This window comes from Neovison vison, chromosome 5, assembly GCF_020171115.1.
Source record: "Neovison vison isolate M4711 chromosome 5, ASM_NN_V1, whole genome shotgun sequence".
In the NCBI taxonomy this organism is placed as follows: Eukaryota; Metazoa; Chordata; class Mammalia; order Carnivora; family Mustelidae; genus Neogale; species Neogale vison.
Genome location: NC_058095.1, coordinates 17,749,530 through 17,763,153, shown reverse-complemented (window position 1 = coordinate 17,763,153; position 13,624 = coordinate 17,749,530). Strand labels below are relative to the sequence as shown.

The 13,624-nt window shown below is 49.0% G+C and overlaps 1 protein-coding gene across 1 annotated transcript in view; it reads right to left on the bottom strand.

The window, feature by feature from the left end:
• MAP3K14 (mitogen-activated protein kinase kinase kinase 14) overlaps window positions 1-12,194 on the bottom strand; it is a 43,418-nt gene extending 31,224 nt beyond the window's left edge. The window contains exon 1 of the mRNA XM_044247724.1: window positions 12,125-12,194. The gene's annotated coding sequence lies outside the window, so the exon portion shown is untranslated. The remainder of the gene's footprint in view (window positions 1-12,124) is intronic.
• Between the last annotated feature and the right edge of the window lie 1,430 nt (window positions 12,195-13,624).

Here is a 13,624-nt window from a genome sequence, read left to right as displayed (position 1 = left end):
GCTTATAGATAGCTAATATTCTACGAGTTATATCTTTGACTTAACAATAGATTATGGAGAGCATCTGGGTGACTCAGTCAGTTAAGCATCCATGCAGCCGTTGATTTCAGTTCAGGTGGTCATTTCATGGTTGTGAGGTCGAGCCCCGACTCGGCCTCCATGCTGGGCGTTGGAGTCTGCTAAGGATTCTCTCTTTCCTTCTCCTTCTGCCCCACCCCTCCATTTCCTCTCTAGAAACAAAATTTAAAAACCCTAAAATACAACAAAAAACCCACAGTGGATTATGGACGCTGTCCTACTTCAATGTATGGAGATCTCTTTCATTTTTTTCTCATGGCTCTGTAAGATTCCATGGTAGAGGGGCACCTGGGTGGCTCAGTCAGTTAAGCATCTGCCTTTGGCTCAGGTCATGACCTCAGGATCCTGGGATCAAGCCCTATGTGGGCTTTGTGCTCCATGTGGAGTCTGCTTGTCTTTCTCTACCCCTCCCCCGACTTGCTCTTTCTCTCTTTTTTTCTCTCTCTCTCAAATAAATAAATAAATCTTAAAAAAAAAAAAAAAAGAAAAGGATTCCATGGCATAAATGTCCAATCATTTATTTTTTTTTAAAGATTTTATTTATTTATTTGATAGACAGAGATCAGAAGTAGACAGAGAAGCGGGCAGAGAGAGAGGAAGGGAAGCAGGCTCTCCACTGAGCAGAGAGCCCGATGCAGGACCTGATCTCAGGACCCTGAGATCATGACCTGAGCCGAAGGCAGAGGCTTAACCCACTGAGCCACCCAGGTGCCCCTGTCCAATCATTTCTCCTCCTATTCTCCTATGGATGTTCTTGCAAATTATTCCCAGTTTTTCAGTCTTACAAGTATTACTGCAAAAACAAAACAAAACCAAACCCAAAAGCTCTTTATTCACTTTTTTGTGTACTTTTATAGGTAAATTCTAGGTGGTAAACCCCTAGAACCAGAATTTCTGGGTGACCCTTCGCATGGTCCCTCTTTTCTCATTTCTAGGTGTTAGGAAAGTGGGAAGCATTGATCAGTCCAGGACAGGTGGTTCCCAAACATTATATGTCATTTGCTAGAAAGATGCTATCTTTGCCTTCAAGATGCCTATAATCTAGTAGGGGAGAGTGGCTGGCTGGATGAATAAAGGAATCACAAAATGATCTTGGGATCAGAAGGGCCTTTGGAAGTCATTTATTCCAACATATCACTTAACAATCCCAAGGATGGCCACCCAGCTACATAGCAGGATGGCCTTAGAGTCCAAAGGTCTGAGCTGGAGCTATAGTCTCTCACACTCTGGGAGGTGAAGGGTGAAGATCACTTACTCTGGAGACACAGCTGTCTCATTTGTAAAACAGGGATGCTCAAACGGAAACAACAGGATTTTAGGACAGCTGAATGCAAGAAGCAATCTTTAAATGCCAAGTACTGTGCCTGGAACACAGTGGGTGCTCTGGTAAACGTTAGCAAAACCTCCAACGAGAAGGAAGCTGATACAAGACGAGCGGAACTTTCCGGGACTGGAAGTACCATTTGTTTGAAAGTCCTTGCTTCTGTAGAGCTGAAATCTGCCTTGCAAAGCCTCTAGCCAGCAGCCCTAGCATCGGGAGGAAGGTCTGGAATAGATGCTGTCAAAGGAGAAAGGGAGAGTCCCCAAATCAGAAGGGTAGAAGCAGTCAGCAAGGCAAGGTCAGCCTACGAGGGAGATGTTCTTTGAAGTGCATTCTGCGCGTGCCGTCTAGCTTCTCCCTCTGTTGGCAGTGCCCAGCTCCTAAGGGACTGAGGAACGAGCTGCTGGTGCATGAGGAACCAGGACCCAGAATTCCTTGACAGCTGAAGTTGAAATTAGCTGTCCCGTGGACATCTTTGTCCTGTGGACAGCAAGAGTCTGCTACTATGTGTATACATGCTAATTACGTGCCAGTGTCAATAATAATAGAAATAACGGTAGCTATTACTGTTTGCTACATATTAGGTAATGCATGCACTGTCTCTTGGACCCTCTCAAGAATTCCGTGAGCAGGGCACTAATGTTGTTCCCTTTATACAGAGGAAGAAACTGAGGCTCAGGAGCTCAAGTAAATTAGTCTGACGCTAAAAAAAAGTCTGATGCTACTCTGCAAGGAATTGGCAGAAACCAGATTTGTGCCCAGGGGCTCTTTTGTCAAAGTACGGATTCTTAACATTAACATTCTGTTTTCACATGATCTAAAGCTTTAAAAAATTGAGACCCAAACACAGAAGTTGCCACAAGTCAAAGGTTTGTTAGTGAGAAACCTAGGGACTGACCCAGGAGGGAGCATCTCCATTAGGGAGTATAAACGCAGCCAGCCTATGTTCTGCAGCAAAGCAACTTTAAAATGGCAATGGGAAGCAAAGACTTCAAGCTGGACATGGGGCAGCCCCATATTCCTTAGTCTCCCCATGCCCAGCGTGGGTATCAGGTTAGGCACACGCAGGCCCGTTGCAAGGACCAACTCTACAACAAAGTTCAAATGTGCCCTGCATTTTAGAAGGCCTGACTCCAGGCCTTCTGTGGTTTTTGTTGCTGTTTGTTTGTTTAATAGCAAAGCCTTGAGCATCAGCTAGTATCTTCTCAAATATGGTCGGTACTTTGTCTCCAGGGCCCTGATAAAGAGCATGGCGTAAGCTCTAAAAGAAAAGTGTTACAAAAGCATTTTCAATTCAACTTTTAAATCCTTTGCAATTTAACTTTTGAATCCAACAGTATACAGAACATGCCACGGGGCATCACTGATCCACGCGGGCGATTATGGAATTGGTAGGCAGGAGAATGGAGGGGGGTGGGGAGGAGGAGTAGTGAGGAAAAGAAAACAAAACAAAAAACCAAAACAATCATATGCGTGTCTCATTTTATACAATAAGCAGCAGGGAATTTTTAATGTATGTTAAGTCAAAAAAAATTGCAAGTGTGTTCTGTGGGGTATTTTGTGTCATTACACATCTTGATTAAGCAGGGCTGCAGTATATACCATTTGGTAATGATCAATTTCCAAAGATTACAGAGCCATGAACTGCCCCAGACACAAAAATCACACCAAACCCAATCAGCTTTCTTTTGATGAGTCAAAATGTACTTCTGGATCTTGTCAAGCCTTGAGGTCATCATTACAAGCATCATTTGGTTGTAAAAAACAGTTCTTCTTATTTAACCTTCTGAACTGGATTCTGAGCAAGGAGCAGTTCCCTGGGCTAAAGTGAATCTCACGGAAATACAACCACTGCCTTCCTCTCTCGCTTGGTAAGGAACTCTGTTTTCCCAGGTGGAACTGGCTTCAAGCAGGGTCTACCTGTACTCAGAGCAGACGGAGAAAGACAGGTTCAGCCTCCCTGTGAGGGAGGAGGCTTCAAGTTCATTGTAGTCACTGGTGACTGGTTTTGAAATTGAGGAACTAGTTTGAGGAACTTCAGAATAAACAAGAAACCCAAACAACTCGGTTTTCCACAGAAGACTTCCAACGCACAGGGGTAATTGGAAGGAAGCACACGGTCCAGCTCTGCTTTTTGGCAGTGGAACCCTGACCATGGCCTCATTTCAGACTCTGCCCTACACAACCTTTGACAGATTGGCCTGAGTGACAACTGGAGGACATGAGCAACAAAGGTGACTTTGACATGTCCCTTTATAATACAGGATCACACTCTTGTCCTCCTTTAAGAAGGGAAGAAAGGCCTGGGGCCTGTGGTAAAACAGGGAGAATTCAGAGGCTCTCAGAGTATTCCTTGGTCAAGGAGGGGAAACCATGAACAGCCTGTGGCTCCTTCAGCCTCTTTTGGGCCAGGAGGGCCCAGGAGGAGGAATGTGGATGCCAGTCTTGTACTTTCCCTGGACCACAAATCCTTGGCCGGTGGATCCCACGCTCCAGGTGCTGTGCTATGGGCAGCAGATGCCAGATGCCACAGTGACCAAGACAGACAAGGTCCTTGCCCTCACGAGGCTGTCACCATCATAACCCTGGAAAGGCTTTTTTGGACTGAACTTAGTTACAAAGAAGCACAGTCATGGGTCAGGCTTTGAATCATTTGCCTGCGGACCTGTGTCAGAGCGGCACCAAGCACATGGGATCATGTCACTGCCCTCTCTACTGCAGCCGGGAAGGGTGGGCTAAGTCAGCCCTATCTTCAACAGCTGGCAACCCGTTGTCTGCTTCTGCGCTGAACTATGTGAGCAAACATTTCTCCCGACAGTGGCTTCACCTCTGCAAATACATTCCCTTCCTCCCAGACTGCCAAAGTTTCCTGATTGTTCTCAAGCTCCTTTTCCAAGCTGATAGATCCCACCCAGGTCTCCGCAGAATGGGAGTTGGGGCTCCTGCCCTCCAAGGAACTCTATGTGTGACAGTGCTGGGTCAAGCTGGACCAGGAGGACCACCGGTCCGCGATGCCTTCCTGGCTCCTCTCCAGCCGCCAGAGTCGTGGTTCACGATTTAGCACCTTCAATGTCTATCCCCTACCCCCAGCCCTGCTGCCACAGCAAGCTCCCTAAAAGAAGCATCTCCGTTATTCTTTCATATTCTAGCACCTGCCAGAGCCTGCCATATGTGACATTCCTGGCAAAGGCTCACTGAAAGGATGACTGATACACTCCTAAAGAACACACTAGGGTCCCGGCTCTAAGAGCCTGTCTGGTCTGGCATCTGAGTGCACCTGGCGAGCAGAAGCAGGCAGAGCCTGGTGACCAGGGGTGGCTGTACTCTGACTGCACCCCAGCAAGAAGGTGTCACTCAAGCTGGCAACCGAGCCGCCCTCATCCCCTTTCCTAAATGCTGACCTTGAGACCCAATTACTTGCAACTCTTTGAGAAGAAGACCTTCCTGTGCCAGACAGCATCCACCTGGGCTCCAATGTGCACAAATATCCTCGACAGGAGGTGGTACGCAAATCTCCAGCTTTTACATTTATCTATTTATCTCTAGAAAGCTATTCCTGCCTCTCAAAGTACATCTGCCAACAGTACAGTCCCAACAGTAGGCTGGGACTACTGGGCACAGGCTCAAGGAGCCTGGTTCATCCAACTAACTTCTTGGGCCAAAGTATTTCTAATCTTAACTTTTAAGAGCATCTTCATCTGAGTTTGGCTAAGGCCCCCTTTCCTCCTAAACCTCCCAGTCATCCTTAGTATTGACCAGGAGACCAGTATTGACTAATTCTGGCCCAGTGAAAGGAAATGTCAATGACAGCAGACAGTGGGTGGTGAGTCTCAGATACAACTGTTCTTTGCATGTATAGGGGCCATCATTCAGATGGGACATCATGCTTTGCCCACAGGGAAGAGCTTCTTCACTGAGAATTGCTGGCTGAATCCAGTTGGAATGACCCCTGACTACTCTGGCTTTTCTGGTCACCTACATCCCATGGGCAACGTGTCCCTTCTTCACAGTGGAAAGATGCACTTCTTAGTGCCCAGTGGGTTTGCACCATCACGGTCAATCATAAATAGGATGTGAATGCCCACTCTGGGTAAGACACTGCTTGGTGAGGTAGGATGGTGCCCTAAAGGTGCAGGCAACCTTTGAGACTTCCGGGTAATCCTGCCCAGAATTGTTTTTTCTTATCAACCTTGACCTCCTTTTGGTTACACAAACTCATGGTATAAGAGAGTGTCAAGTGAATAGCTTTCTGTTGACTTTTTCTTAGGCTTAGAGCAGCTGCTCTGGTTCCACCCTTCCCAGATCTGGCAGAGCTTGCAGCAAGACTGACAGTGATGGGGTCAAGGGAGGGGAATAAAGGAGGAACTAGTTAAAAAATCCAATTCCTACTCCACGAGTAGTTCCTTTGCTCACTGGCAGCACAGCACAGTGAAGAGATCTGGACTTTAGTTCAGATTCTGCCATGAACTAGCCATGTGACCTTGGGCAACCCACTCAGCTTCTTGGGCCATCATTTTCTCTTCTGTAAAGTAGTAGAGAATGTGAATGGTAATGGTCATTTCCAGGCTGTAATTCTAACAGCTTTTTCTTGACAGAGTGGTTAGGGCCTAAAGGTTGCTTAGCCATGCTTGCCTGGAAATGATGGCTGGCTAGTTCGGATTGACAGGCTGTGGCTCTGGGGCTGGGCGGGGGGTGGGGGTGGTGGGGTGGGGTGGGGTGTCTAGAAATACTTTCTATTAGTAGTAGTTCTAGTTCTAGTAGTTCTAGTAGTTCTTTCCCTGAGGCTTCAATAGAGTCAAGCCCACTTTGTGGGTAACCCTGGACATTGCCTACAGATGTCCCTGACCATTAGCTGTCAAGTTCAACACCAATTACATGGGTCCAGAACAGAGGTTTTTTGTTTTGTTTTGTTTTTTAAAGATTTTATTTATTTATTTGACAGAGAGAAAGATCACAAGTAGGCAGTAGGTAGAGAGAGAGAGGAGGAAGCAGGCTTCCCGCTGAGCAGAGAGTCCGACGTGGGGCTCGATCCCAGGACCCTGGGATCATGACCTGAGCCGAAGGCAGAGGCTTAACCCACTGAGCCACCCAGGCGCCCCCAGAACAGAGTTTTGAACAGATCTTTGTCTTGGTGGATGCCTGGTCATGGCCTTAGTGGGAAGAGGGTGGCCAGAAGCCATAGCAACCAGAAACTAGGGGGGCAGGGATGGCTCAGGACTTTTCTCTGCTGCTTCTTTCTGAGTCCAAACACCAGCACTGGATGCACAGACAACTGAAGTGGTGACAGGCTTGGAATGACAATAAAATGACAATTTCTTGAAGTCCAGGGTTTCATCTAGCCTTTTCAATCATTGGAGCTCTTCAGAGCCTTCCAACTCAAGTGGCAAAAAGCAAGGCAGCAGGTAGAAAAGGGCTCCCTAAAAGGTCTTTCACACCAAAGCATGGTTTGCACTCTCTGCTCTTTGCCAAGGGGTTTCCCAGCTCCCCGGAGCCAAAGCTCCCGTCCTGCTTCTTTGCTGACTGTCACTGGAATGGGGCCATTTCCCACCCTCAAGGTGGCTGGACTCAGGAGCGCAGTGACACGGCTAATCTGGGCTCTGTGCCTCGTCCACATGACCCCCTCCCCCAGCCAGGGGATCCATCTCTCTGTTGGTTGGCAAGCCTTGGGAGCCTCCCATTTGTTTCTTTATCCCTGCCTCCAAAGCCCTTCCGCTGAAATGAAAGTGATCTTTGGTAGAGGGCTTTTTTTTTTTTTTTTAAAGTTTATTTATTATTTTGTCAGTAATTTCTAACCCTACCACGGGGCTCGAACTCATGCCCCCCAGCTCTAGAGTTGCATGCTCTTCCAAGTGAGCCAGCCAGGCGCCCCGTGGCAGAGGGCTTCTTGACAAGGTCTGGTTAAGACTTCCTCTGCAGTTGTGCTGGGGAATAAGTCGCCTGTCACCTACACCCCTGCATGGGTGACTCACCTTCTAGAGAAAGTGCTCTGCTCACCTAAGCAAAGCTGCCTGGAAAATGACTAAGGCACCTATCAAATGCACTCCGTGAGGCCAAGCAGTTAGTGAGCAGGGCTCAGACGCTCTGCCTCTCACCTCCAGCCTGAAGTCAAGTGTGGGGCTGCCACTCCAGGCCTGCTGGTTTCATTTTCATCTGAACCGAGCTCCACATGAGGCTTGACATCCGGTGATCTATTTTTTCTAAAAACTAGGTTCACTTTAGAAATGACTCTCTGGCCATGAAGACAGCTTCCCCAAGAGAAAACAAAATGTTATTTAAAGGGAACGTCAGTCTGGTGGGAGCTGGTATTTTTGTTTTGTATTAAGAAGAGGAAAAAGGAATTTAAAATGTAGTGTGAGACTTTTTTTTTCCCAAAGGGGAAAAAAAAGTCACCAATTCCTTGGGTGATTTAAAGGAAGATCTGCAAGCCCCTGACTATAGATCTAGGACCCCCAGATCCGGGAGTAGTAATAAGCTGACAAAGCTGTATATATAAGGGGGAAAGGGCAGTGAGCTGGGGGGTGCCACGCAGTGGCGAGAACCCCACCGCACAGAACCAAAATCTTCCTCTGAGTCCCTCAAAGAACAAGTCCTTGCTGACTTATATTCTATACAGTATTTTCCCATTTTTCATCTCCAGAGCTTTAGCTCTGGGACCTGCTTCCCACTATGAGGGTGGGAGGTGGGCAGAAGGGAGTCCTAGGAAGGCCCGGCCCAGCTCCTGGCTCAGAGTCCTGGGAACACCCAGGGTGCCCTGGGGATAGGTTCACCAGCTCTGATCGGGCACAGCCTGGGTCTCTGTTGGCTCCTCTGGAGGGTGGTGAGGGCAGTGTTTAGTACACGACAGGGAGAACGTGACAGCGAAACCCCAGCCCCGAAGAAATGTCCTCCAGAGGTCCTCCTGAGAGAATGACTCTCCCCTGTCAGGTGGTCTGACCCTTCCTGACATCGTCTTACAGAGGAAAGGCAACCAGGACTACTGCTATTACCACTACGACCACCACCACCATTTGTAGGCGTCATGTCCTGGGACTTATTAGGTGCCAGGCACTGAGCTCAGCACTTGACATCTATTCTCTCATTTTCTACTCAAAACAATCCCATGAAGTATTTCTGATCCCATTTACAGATGCGGCACCCAGTGCCGAGGGAAGTGAAGTGATTTGCCTGAGTCACACAGGTAGATAGTGGCAGAACTGGACCTGACCCAGGTCTGTCTGACTTGACAGCCGAAACCCCCGCATCTGAAATTGGAGACACTGTGGACTTGCTCTATCAATTCCGCCCGATCACCTGACCCCTCCGCGTTAATTTCTGCATCTGTCAAACAAAAAGAAGCGGACTTGTGGGGGGGGGATGTGTTCTTCACCTTTCAGCCTTTTATTCATAAGTAATCTATAAGTAACCGATGGCCCTTAATAATCATCAGCAATACTTATGAATATTAATATTTGTTAGCATAAATAGATAAATAAGGCGGCCACCCTGGTTTAGTTACATTCACAATTGATATGTTTTGGGGGAAACAAAACAAAACAAAACAATTTATCCTTTCATGAGTGGGTTAGTAGACAAAGCAGTGAACTAGAGGTCCAGAAATGTGGGCTTAGATTCTGGGTATGATAGTCATGTCCTGAATAATCTTATCCACTTTATTCCTCCTAATGAGGATTCCCTTTCCTGATCTTTGGTCCTGCCTTCCTTTACACCAGTACCTCCCAAAAATGGTTACAGAGTACCATGACTCTTGATGCCATGTAATCTTAAGGGATTTCTATCAGGATGATAAGGGGTTAAAGGACGTAAACCAGCAAGCCAGGAAGAGGATCTTTTAAGATAAGAAGGGCACACGGGCCACTGAGGAAAAATGACTTTTCTCTGTAGTGTCACTCAGGTAAATAAGACAAGCCCAGTACTAAAGGCTCCATACCCAACATACTGGAACATCTCACTCAGCTCAACTGAAATGCTCTACTAACCAAACTGCCCTAAGTTTAGCCTTCTATTTCTAATCTACTGTTTCAGCATTTCAGTCAGCATCACCAAGAGCATGCAAAGCCTTCACACGTGCATCACTTCAAAGGCTCACTTCAAATGCTCAGCCCCCACTCCTTTCCCTTCCTCCCATTGTGCACAGAGGCCAGAGGGCCTGGCTTATCCGTACGGTTCCCCAAATCCACCGACATGGAATGGTCTCCCTTCCCGCCAATTTCACACCAGTGCCATCAAAAGTGCCCATAAGGCTCAGATGTTTCCAGTTTAACTGAAATACTAAAATGGGGCAAACAGGAAGCATCAGACACAACTGCGGTAGTGACTTATTAATCACGAAAGCAGAATTTTAGTTGCATTTTAACCTTTTGCCAGGAAAAAAAAAAAAACAGCTTTGAGGTGATGGAAGCCATCGGTACAAATACGCTGCCTAGACGAGTATCAGGCTGACTTATACTTTAATTTAGGACTGAGTTTGGCTCTATCATTTTCTTAACTATTGTCCCAGAAAGAGCATCTGTCAGGCCAACCAATATGAATCTGTCAGCTCTTCATCAAGGCAGGCAGACCTGCTAGAAAAGCTCATGTACTGTCCACTGAGACAGGAAAAAAAATAGGAAATTCAAAGTGATTTCACGGGCCAAAGTGATAGAGGGCTCTTAAGAGGGTGCCAACAATGAAGAAAACAGCCCTGGATGAGGCTTTGCCTTTCCCATCTCTACAGATCTCTCACCAGGCCTTGGCTGCGATGAACTGTTACCATAAACCAAAAAAAAAAAAAAAAAAAAAAATCACAACAGTTGCCTGGAGTTGGGCAACCAATCAGGGCAAGCCTGCTTCTCAACATTAAATGATATACAAACACTCCAAGCAGATCACAAAGGAGTCAGTGTTCAACAGGAGAACCAAAATGAGGAACCAAACCTCCATCTGTTGAGGCGAAACGGCCAACCAGACATTTTTGTTTAATAGATAAAGGCTCATTTGGCAGGGTCTCCGTCTGTGGTGCCGCTCCCACAAACCCTAACAGACAATACCAGGGGCCAAAAAAAACCCCCTTCAGAACTGCTCCTTATAATCTGGAAACAGGCAGAAGGTGACCTAAAGCTTAGCCGCTGATTGCTGTCTGATTTTACAAAAGTGTTGGAACACACACCTGGGTACGTATCTCTAAAATTAAAGTCTGAGACTCTAACTTTTATTTTGAGACCTTCTGAGAAGTTCACCCACCACACCCTTCAAAATAAATGAGGATGTCTTCAAGGTGTCAGAGGTCTGGCATCACTGCACCCCAGGAACCGATTTTGACATCACTTAAAAAACACCAAGAGTAAATTCAAACACATCGCGACATGACAAGCAGCTGTCCTCTCATGGTGAGGGCAAAAACACCACACCAAACATCTCCCTTCTTCTTGCAACTAAGTCCCATCACGTGGTCCTGGTCCAGGGGAAGGAATCTGGGTAAGACTCCAGTGGCCCAGGCTCTTCAACCTGAGTCCCAGCTATGATGTATACCAAGCACCACCACCCCCAACCTGCCTCAGGTACCTCACCTATAAAACAGGACAATACTATGTTTTCACCCAGACATCTCAAGGAAAAAGGAGGTTACAGGTAGGAAGATACAGAGTAAAAAAAAAAAAAAAAAAAACACATCACTAACACATCACTAATGTTAAGATAGTATCTCCCTCTAATCTTTCAGACAGACCATGTTTCTAGTCAAGGGGTTTTCAACATTTTTCCTGGAATGAACTTCAGACTGCTATTTTGTACTGGGCCCCACTTCTCATCATTTAATTTGACTTGCTTTTAGATTCCTTAATCAAGTCACTGGTGTTCACTGTCTCCAGGGGACAAAAATAATTCTGCCATTTACACCACAGATTTCTGCACATTTTCTCCATTCATTCTCTTCTCCCCACAGTACTTCCCCCATCCATTTAAGACCTGACGCAACATTTAAAACTCCAATTAGGAAGGAAGCGCTTTTTTCCAAGTTACCCAGTACCAGGGAGGCTTCTGAGCAGGTGGGACTCTGCACTGGACAAGAGGCCTCTTTCTGCCCGTGCCCCACGGGCTTCCAAGATGGGAATATTATACCGGAGCCCACGGATGAAGTCCTGAGTGGAGCGGAGAGGATTACAGAGGGTCAGGGTAAGAAAGAGGATGCTGAGAGTGGCCAGCACCGGCCCGCTGGTGCCAAAAGCAGGCTCTGCTCCTTCTCCCCGCCTCGGGGTGTGACCAGAGAACTTCCCAAGGGAAGGCCGAGGGTTTCACTGCCAGGGCAGGTGGGAGGGCGCACGACAGGAGCGCTTGTGCATCGGCCACCTTCCGTCCCCGACAGAGGCGAGTTCCCACCCTGGAGGCACCAAGGGAGAGGAGCAGGAGAGGCGGGCTTCGCGACGGGGCAGGAGAGCGCGGGGCTAAAGGGGGTGCTGGGGAAGGGGAAGCAGGGCGCCCCTTGGCACACTCTGGGCGCGTGTGCGGCCTGCGGGGGTGCGAGACGAGCAAGGCGTGCGACCTTGGCCCTGGCAGCGTGGTGTCAAGCGAGCGCTCGTGGCCCGCCGCCGAGGGCCCCCGCGCCAGTGGATCTGACCGGCCGCGCCGCCGACCCCCACCACTCCGGACGGCGGGCCAGGCCGCGGCCTGGCCCCAAGCGGAGGGGCGACTCATCCCAGCCGCTCCCTCGACGCCCCGCTCGGGACCCCGGGGTCCCGCCCAGTCACCTACCGGCTGAGCGCCGATCTCCCCAACCAGCGAGTGTCTCGCGCTCCCCTCGCGCCTTCTCCCGCCGCCGGCCGCCGACCGCTGGGCTCCGGGACTACGGTCGCCCCGCCCCGGTCTCGAGCCCCGCCCCCTCACCGCCTTCCCGGCCGCCCTCGGGGCCACGCCTCCCCCGGCGGCTGCAGATTTGCCACTCTTCGCGCCTCCTTGCTCTGGCCGCACCTCGACCCTTGGCCCCGCCCACTCCTCCAGTCTGACCAATGAGCCGGCGCGTCCCGGCTAGTCCCGTCGTACGGCCCCTAGCAAAGATTGGCTAGGAAGGCCTCGTTTCCAGAAATGGGCATTATTTCCGGACAGTGTTTATAGAGCAGAGATTGCTAGGCGGACGGATTGACAGAGGCGGAGGCGGCCGGAGTGTTGGTGGAACCACACATGCGCATTGGGCTTCTGGCAGTCTTTTTACGGGTTGCGTGCTTCTGGAGGTTACGGGAAGGAAGGGCGAGTGTGCGCATGCGTGGGCTCCCCAAGCTAGGGACTCAGGTTACCTTGGAGACGGCGAGGCGCTCTCTCCTGGGTCTGGTTCTGCTTCCACTCTCTACTTAGCCTGGGCTGCAGAGGAAGGTGTGGCATTGCGGGGGGTGGTGGTGGGTAGCGGACGGGGGGGGGCGGTTAGAAGGTTGGAAACACTTTTATTGAGCACTTACTGTGTGCCTGGCTCTGTAGAATTCCCGAGGACGAGTAAGACAGGTTCAAGTGCCTTTCCTTGAGAAGCTTGGGGAGCCTAGGGCCTGATGGGTCAGACTTGTATGTTGAAACCCAGGTCTGATGAGAGAGCTTGCGGATGGCTTGGTGCAACCTCTTTCTACAGCTGGAGGAGCAATGTGGTGGGAGCGCAACACGAAGCATCTGCCAGCCGGGTTTATTTGTCACAGGGCCAGAGAGTAGACTGGGACTTAATCTATGCAAGAAAAGGGGCTTGGACTTCAACTATGCTCCAGGGTGTCACCAGGGGTTTCTTCTGACGGGGGCGGGGGGGGGGGCAGTGGGTAGTGTTAGGGAGCTGTGGGTAGTTTTTCTTTTCTAACTTTTGCGTCTCTGTACCACGGTGAGCTTCTCTTTTATTTGTAATAAACAATTACAAACATTTAAAAAACAGTTTGTAGGGACCTGGGCACCCCATCCCCTTCGGTGGTCCATGGCAGGTAGGTCTGGTAACTGGCTCCAGGGGTAGGGGTAGGCAGGCCCCATTCCCAGGTGTCTTGGGAAGTAAGGATCATCCCATTCCTGGAAGTTTTAGAGCGAAGACCTGTTTAGGAGTTCTCATTTTCAGATAGTCGGTGGTAGCTCAAAGCTTATTTTTGGAGATCTAAGTTATTGGTGGGTAGGGAAGACCATTTATTTAGTCAGGGGTCGAAAACTCACAACCTAAGGGCCTCACCCACACACTCAGGCCACAGATATGTTTTGTTTGGCTGGCTGAATGTTGGTTTTTGTGTTTTTTCTGTG